At 32.4% G+C, this 8,221-nt stretch overlaps 1 long non-coding RNA gene across 1 annotated transcript; it reads right to left on the bottom strand.

The window, feature by feature from the left end:
- Positions 1 to 2,902: 2,902 nt before the first annotated feature.
- LOC132631758 (uncharacterized) lies at positions 2,903 to 7,053 on the bottom strand. Its single transcript, XR_009579052.1, has 2 exons — positions 6,753 to 7,053; positions 2,903 to 3,499 (listed from the first exon to the last, which is right to left on the bottom strand). It is a non-coding gene; the product is annotated as an uncharacterized LOC132631758 (long non-coding RNA).
- Between the last annotated feature and the right edge of the window lie 1,168 nt (positions 7,054 to 8,221).

The raw sequence follows: 8,221 nt of genomic DNA, 5'->3' as shown, positions 1-8,221 counted from the left end.
GTACCTACAATAACTTTATTTTGAGAAGAGTAGGTTTACATGTTTAAGAACAAAAGAACATAAACTTAACACTCCTAGGACTTAATGTTGACACCCAATTTTGGCCCTCTATATTTAAAAATTAACTTTTTTAGGCTTCCTAGTCATTAAATAGCACAATATACTGTTTTTATACATTTTTTTAACTTTAATATAATTTATTGATGATTGTCCTTATTTTTAAATAATAGGAATTTTTATCAATTTATTTTCATTTTAAATAATTATTTTGTTACAGTCGTTTGTATATAAACAACATGCTAATACAGTTTTACTTCAATTAATTAGCAAGTTTCCTTAATTCAAATCACATTTTTCACTTTATTCACGAAATTACCTTAAATATATTTTTATACTTTATTATTTTTAGTTACAGTCTATTATTACATGGAAGTCGGAAGAACTAATTTTAAATACAGATAAGATTTAGCACATGGTTTTGAGAAGCCATGGTTTTGTGAAGCCCATGGTTTTGGCACATGGGTTTGGATAAAAAGTGGTTTACCTTTGCCTATATAAAGGAGGACTTCCCCTCTCATTTTTCTCATCGCTTGCACACTACCTCACACACATTTTTCTTCTCTCTACACTCTCTAGATTTTCTTTCTGTAGGAAGACTAGCAAGGCTAGCACTTTCTTTCTCTTTTTATATTTTTTTAAATTGTCTTTATATTTCATTCATATATTGCTCCTTTACTTATTCATATATATTGTCTTTATATTTATTTACTTGCATTGTCTTTATATTTTTTTTTTATATACATTGCCTTTATATTTATTTATCTATATTATTTTTACATTTATTTATATACATTGTGTCTTTAAATTTATTCATATATTGTTTCTATATTTTTGTATTCTCTATACATTTTTCTTTACATTTTACATACGTTTTCCTTACACTCTCCACACTTTTCCTTTATATTATCTTACATCTATCTATTCTTTTATATATTTTTTATACAAATACGTTATATACATATACATGTACATATTTACATTACTTAACTACTAAGAAAAGAAGAGAGAAACTTTTCATTAAAAGGAATGCACTTATTGTCTCTACATTTTTTTTTGTTATATTGTCTTTACAACTTTATTTATTTTCAATACATGTATATATTGTCAAGTATTTTCTTCACACTTTTGTCAATACCATCACACTACATGCCTATTGTTTTCTATATATTTTGCTATTTACATTTACTCTACATTGGCTATACATCATATTTATATTTACCTATATTTTCATTTGTATTCTTATGTTCTTTTTACATACATCATTCACCTATACATTGCTACATTACATACACTACACTAATCCTAGGGGCAAATCAAGTTTCATCATTATTTTGTCAAATAATTTTTTCAAAAAACTTTATGTCAATAACTTTTTGTCAAACTACTTTTTCAAAGACTTTGGCCACATGACTTTTTCAAAGAATCTTTATCAAATCATTTTTTAAAGACTTTATGTCACATACCTTACTTTTTGACTTTTTCAAAAACAATTTAACTAATACTTTTTCTTTCATCTTGCAATTTATTACAAATACTACGCTTTTGGCCGATGAAGAAATTTCCGTCGATTTTCAAGGCCTCCCATGTACAAAAGACGGGTTTTTTATTTTAAGTTTATTCATTATTTCTTTAATTCATTCGATAATTATTTATTCTCTTACTAACACTTTTACTAAGTGTTTATACAGGTGCCCGGAGATACATCCCGGAGACGACACTCGGAAGGAACCCGAAGATTTCATCGAATCACTGTTTGTATTTACTTTCCTCATTCTTTTTATATAACTGTACAAAACGTAAACTTATAGTATAGTGAAAACTTTATTTTTGGAATGACGGGTTGATATATTTATTTACTTTTCGCCTTGTTTGTTAAACTTAAAATTGTCATTCGTTTTAGGCAAGACTTAGGCCGTCAACACTTTCATAACTAGATTAAATTGACTTGGTATAAATACTTTGTTAAATAAATTCACACTTTTGACGATTAGGCAAAAATACTAGTCCATCCTTTATTTTATATTCTTTATACACTCTTAATACAACTTATATTTTATATTGTTTCGTGTACACTAATACATACTTTAATTAAGTTAAATCCACGTTTTGACGCTAGGCAAATATTAAGTCGTCCATTTACAAATCTTTTATTCTTTAGAGGCATTACACATTTTCACTCACTTTTTATCCACAATTTCTTATACTTATTTTTTACCAATACATTTTACAATTATTTTGTTTCTTATTCTTTTGATAGGATATTCATTAAACAAACACTCTTTTTAACTAAACGGTAGAAACAAGTCAAATAAACTTCACTTTTCTGAATAATTTCGTTATATAAAATCTTTACACCAATGAATATTCGTAAATTATTTTTACATTCTTTATGCACTAATATACCTAGTTATACAATTCTTTATACATTTTAGGTTTGACGTACACTCTTTTACACTTGAAATATGTTCTTTATATGTTTAATATACATACATTCTTATAATATACATAGACACACATTACATAGACACACATTCTTTATATCCTTGATATATTTATTTTTACATAGTCTTACATTTTTTTTTATATATATTCTTAATATAGTTATACATTCTTTACACTAACATATCTATACACTCTTTGTACTAACAGATATACTTTTATACTTACGAGGTACATTCTCTTTATACTCTTTTATATATTCTTTTTTACCGTACATTCTTTAGGAATACTTGATATAAAATATATTTTTATACACTGTATATACTTAGTATATTATCACCTAGTGTAGCTTTTTCATGAAGTCATAACATTTTGAAAACAAGTAATAATAATGATAAACAGATAGATAATCCCCCTCTAGTGTTCAATTAAACTAAGTCTAAGGACTGTCTTCGGACAGGCTCCGAGGGATGCTTAATACCTTTCCCTCGGGGTAAATAAAACCCTTATCTAGAATCTTATAGGTTTCATGGACTAAAAATGGAGTAGACACACAAATACATATAGGTTTCCTGATTTTCCTAAAAAATAAGGTGGCGACTCTAACCCTTTTAAACCAGTTAGAAGAACCGGGAACTTGCAAACTATATTGGACCCGTTCAAAATAGGGCGTAACACTTAACACAACTTCAGTTGTAGAAGAACAAGTCCTTGGATTTGTTGAAGCTTTGTTCTTGAACACACCTTCATGGGTGGAGACTTGCACTTTTATATCTGAACAATTTCTGGATTTTGCAAGAATCAAATCTTCACTTTAGCATGATGTTTGAATATGCAGAGGAAGAGTGAAGGTGACAGCCCATAAAGCAACTCTGTTGTTGTATGCTGCTCTGTTGTACTGCTACAATGACAATAGCTTTACAGTTGTAGAGTTGATTGTACGACACTTCAAGAGACCTGGTCTCTCTATCATCGTAACTGGTGCCTCGAGTAGGATTGTCTAATCTTCAAAACACCAAAACACAAGGTAGCATGGCTTATCAAATAGTCACCTTTATTTCCATGATTTATAATCAACCTTAAAGGTCCATCATAGATCTTGTCAATGAGTAAATATAGATCATAGTCATTTATTATCAGTTATGGCTATTAATAGACTTAGCACACTTAGCTTTATTTCGACAGTTAGAAAACAAATGCAAAAATCCAAAAAGGACATAAATAAAACACAACACAAGAAAAATGAACAACAACCATATATATATATTTCATTTCATTACAACCCCCAACCAAAACAACAAAAAGATCTAAAAGCTTTCAAATATGAAAGCCCAAAAGCTGCTTTCATCTATAACTTTAACCAATGAAAGATTTGCAAAAAACTTACAACAAAATGAAATATACATAAAAATTAAAACTACATAACTAAACTAAACTAGGGGTTCCCGGGGGGGGGGGGGGGGGGGGGGTTATGAGGGCATCTGGGTCTATATCCTTCACCTACAAGAAGACACGTAGAAATCGCTTGATCTTGCAGAGAGACCATGTCAATCTCTCCCTGTCCTCTCCCAGCCCCCTAAAGAGCCGTTCGAAGTCATTTCGTAATAGAAGAACGATTGGTGATGGAGTTTGTAGCCGTGGGTGCATAGGAAGGCCGATTCTTCTGGACATTTTGGAGATGAATGATTTTGAATGTATATGGGCTTGAGTTTATTTGAAATGAAGGAAATAAGGAATGAAGAAGATATAAAGACTATTTGCATCAGTTAAGTGAACCATCGCCCAATGGCTAAGAGACACGTGGCTTTGGGCATGGAGGCATCGTTTAAATTTGTGTTTTGTTAGTGTGATTAGACGTGAAACACGTAGTATTCTGAAAAGATAATCATTACGCTAATCAGTTCTGCATGATAAGAGTTTTAATTGGAAAGTATAGATCTCCTAAAGGAAAATTAATTTCCTAACTATAAACTATTATAGACCAACAAATTGGTATATTATAAACCCACATATAGTCTACGATAGACTAAAACAAAGTTGATTAATATTGAACTTGCATTCAGTTTTCAGAACTAAACAATAAAAATACATTCAAATTTTTAAAAAATCAAGTGGGATGCTCTCTCAAATATCGACACTTTGTTTTCTTGTGACCAACCCCCTTGCAAATTGAGCACTTGTTTCTATTTCCCTTTGCTACTTTCTTTAGACTTGAAAGATTACGCGATGTCAGGAATATGCTTCACTCTCTTCCTTCCAAGCTTGGGGTCGGAAGGGGGTGGAGGAATATACATATTTGCGTACTTCTCTGGGACTTCCCATTCTGACTCTAGGGGGACTACATTAATAGTTTCACCAAATAAAAGAATGTAAGAATGAACTTTATACATGGGCGAGGAGTACTCGTAGATGCTTGAACCATAATCAGGTTCGTACTTCAATCTCAAGGCTGCCATCGCGTGAGCGCACGGTAATTTCACCAAGTCTTACTCTCTACAAGTACATGTTTTATTCAATAAATTGACTTTGGCAGTTAGGCCACTGCCGGTTACGGTGAACTCGTTGGCATCCCCGTTTATATTATTGACAAACCAGGAGTCGCCCTCATTCATCTTTTCCCTTAGCGTCTTTTCAGCCGAAGGCACAAATAAATTGATTGAACCGCTCATATCTGAATGTCTCTGCCTGAAAATTTCAGCAAACCTCATAGAAATAGAAGTGAATAAAGCAGTTACAGGGTACCTCTTTCATCCCTCAACATTACGTTTAGCGACTCAGCAATGTTTGTGGTCGGCACATCGTACCGATTGTCACACCCCTTTTTCGCGCCCCGAAGGACGCAGGTTTTATTATTGAAAGGGTTTTTCCAATTGAAGTGACAGTTTTGAGTAGAGATTATTTCATTTGTAGAGTCGCCACTTGGAATTGAGTTTTGGTGTTGCAAGTCACCTTATTGAATCCCTAATAAAAAAGGAAATGACTCTTTATTTTGGTCTGCGAAAACAAAAAACCGGGTAAGGAATTTTGTTGATCGGGTAGAAGGTATTAGGCATTCCCCGAGTCCCGTAGTTCTAGCACGGTCGCTTTTATCGACTTATACTTGATTATAATTAATTCTCAGATAGCCGTGTTTTAATTGTTTTAAACTTCGGAGCATGTATGCACGCAAGGCCTTCCATTAATCATATACTATTAGAGTGTCAAGGAGCGGGGTGGCCCACATAATGTTTCTTTAATTATATGCATTTAACCAAGGAACGGGTCTGTCCACATGGTAAACACAATTATTATTTATCGATCAAGGAGCGGGATGACTCGCATGACTTTTCTTTAATTATATGCATTTAACCATGGAACGGGTCTGTCCACATGGTCAACACAATTATTATTTATTGATCAAGGAGCGGGATGACCCGCATGACTTTTCCTTAATTATATGCATTTAACCAAGGAACAGGTCTGTTCACATGGTCAATACAATTATAGTCGCGCCTAAAGAATCTACCGTTAAAAGGAATATTTGTCCCTTAAATTTGAGACACTTGTTATTAATATTTTTCATTTTTTTTCTTTTATACTTGACAACGGGGTTTGAAATTAATCTGCACCCCATCTCGCTCAACTCACACTAAAAAAATTAATTAATCGGGCTTTAAAATTGGCCTAGGCCTCAAATTATTCTCGGACTTTTAAAATTGAAATAGATATCTATACAAATAAGCTTAAACGATATTACAGGCATGAATTTGGACATTTAATTTCACAAGTTAAACAATTAGTGGAAGACTATCAATGTGCAATCCTGCTACTGAATTTAGCCAAAGAAAATGACAATCCCAATCATCAAACTTTAAGCTTACACGTTATTCCAGAAATATTTCATCCAAAACAACTTAGAAAATCATCCTATTCATTTCAGCTACTCCAAGAATTAACAATAATAAATAAAACAATGATCCAGTGAGGAGTGATAACTAGACGTAGTACTTATTAGATGGATTAGAAACATGAGACTATTTTAATTTTAAAGTTAATTCTAGAAATGTACAAAAATAAAACTTGTCTATCCTTTTAACTTCAAACAAACACTACTTAACCTTTTAAGTACTTAATCCTCATCAAATCAAACAAAGACATTTTTTTTTAATTATTATTTAAGAATGAAGATCAACAGCAAATCCAAACAAATATTCCATTCGTAATCAAGAAAACAGAATCTTAAAATTGAAGAGAAAACAAAGTTAAAATTGGACCTTTATTTATCCGAAAATGTATCGAGCTTCCAAGCCAATATTGAATAGCAGGAACAGAGATGTTCGACTAAAGGGAATTAAAATTCCCCGACAGCTTTGGACCAAGAACCTCGACTTTGCGACAGTGAAGAACCAAAAGTGATATTCTCTAATTGTTTTATGCCTAACAGTAAATATGTTATCATATGTATTTGACGTTTGTGCATTAGGTGCAACAGATGCTATTCTTCATACGAAGAAGGAGATGTTGCTAATTAGTCTGATCCAAGGAGGGAGAAGGCTCATGCGGCTGATTTGTGTGTGTAGGTCTCTAGGGTCCATTAGGTTTCTATCTTTAGCTATTTATAGTATACGTAGGTGTAGGGTTTTGAGTGTGCTCATTCTTTTCCTCTTTCCCAAAATGCCCATTGTGTAAAAAAAATATCTTGGGAAGGAAGAACGGAATATTCCTTCCCAAAATGAAATGTGCTTTTTGTGTGGAAGAGTGGAATTTTGCCAAGTGGCAATACACTATTCGTTCTATTTTTGATTTTTAAGTGATAAAAATACTACCCCTAATTTAAAAAGCAAGATTAAAAATAATCAGTTACTCGATACTCTTTTATTACAATCTTTAACTTAGAAATTAACTAAAATAGATAAAACATATTTTCTGGTAAATTTTCTTTCTTTTGTTGCAAATTAAAACAAAACTTATATTCTAAAAATGAGATACTTTTTGCGGTTCTCAAATTCTCTAATAAAAACCTACTAAAAAATATATAAAAGATAAAAATGTCAAAGTTTAGACTAAAAAGGAAAATAGTCAAAAAGACAGTGAAAAAGTCTCGGGAAGGTCAAAAATCACGTGTCTACACCTATTTGTTGGAAAATATACCCTGCTCAATTGTCAAATCCAATATTAAACTCGAGGCAATTAGCTGCTTCGGGGAATTTATCCCTTAATTGCTGAAAATGTTCATTGAACTCCTGGTAACCATATGCCTTTGCTGCATCATAGTATACATGAAGAGAATCTCCATATTGGAAATTTTTTCGAAGGTTATCACCAAGATGCTTCATGCATAGTCCATGATGAGCATGCTCAAAAATTCTGGAAACACGTTGGCTATGCTCCTGTGCCTATCAGAGATGATGCACAAGTCTGGTTCATCGGTGATTATGTACCTCAGCTGCTCGAAGAAGTAGGTCCAAGATTCATCACACTCTTTGTCCACCATGGAAAAAGCAATTGGATTGATATGGTTCTCAATATCCTGTGCGACAGCGAACAACAACACACCCTCATATTTGCTGTATAAATGTGTCCTATCAATGACAGTAACCTTTGGCATGTGTTTATATCCTCGAATGCAAGCTTCGTAAGCTACGAATAAATATTTGAACCTGTCCGTATCATAAAAAATAATGCAAATTCTGGAACCTGGATTTAGATTTTTAACCATGTACAAATAAGCAGTAAGCAAGCC

This window comes from Lycium barbarum, chromosome 3 (assembly GCF_019175385.1).
Source record: "Lycium barbarum isolate Lr01 chromosome 3, ASM1917538v2, whole genome shotgun sequence".
In the NCBI taxonomy this organism is placed as follows: domain Eukaryota; kingdom Viridiplantae; phylum Streptophyta; class Magnoliopsida; order Solanales; family Solanaceae; genus Lycium; species Lycium barbarum.
This window is presented reverse-complemented; position numbering and strand designations above follow the sequence as displayed.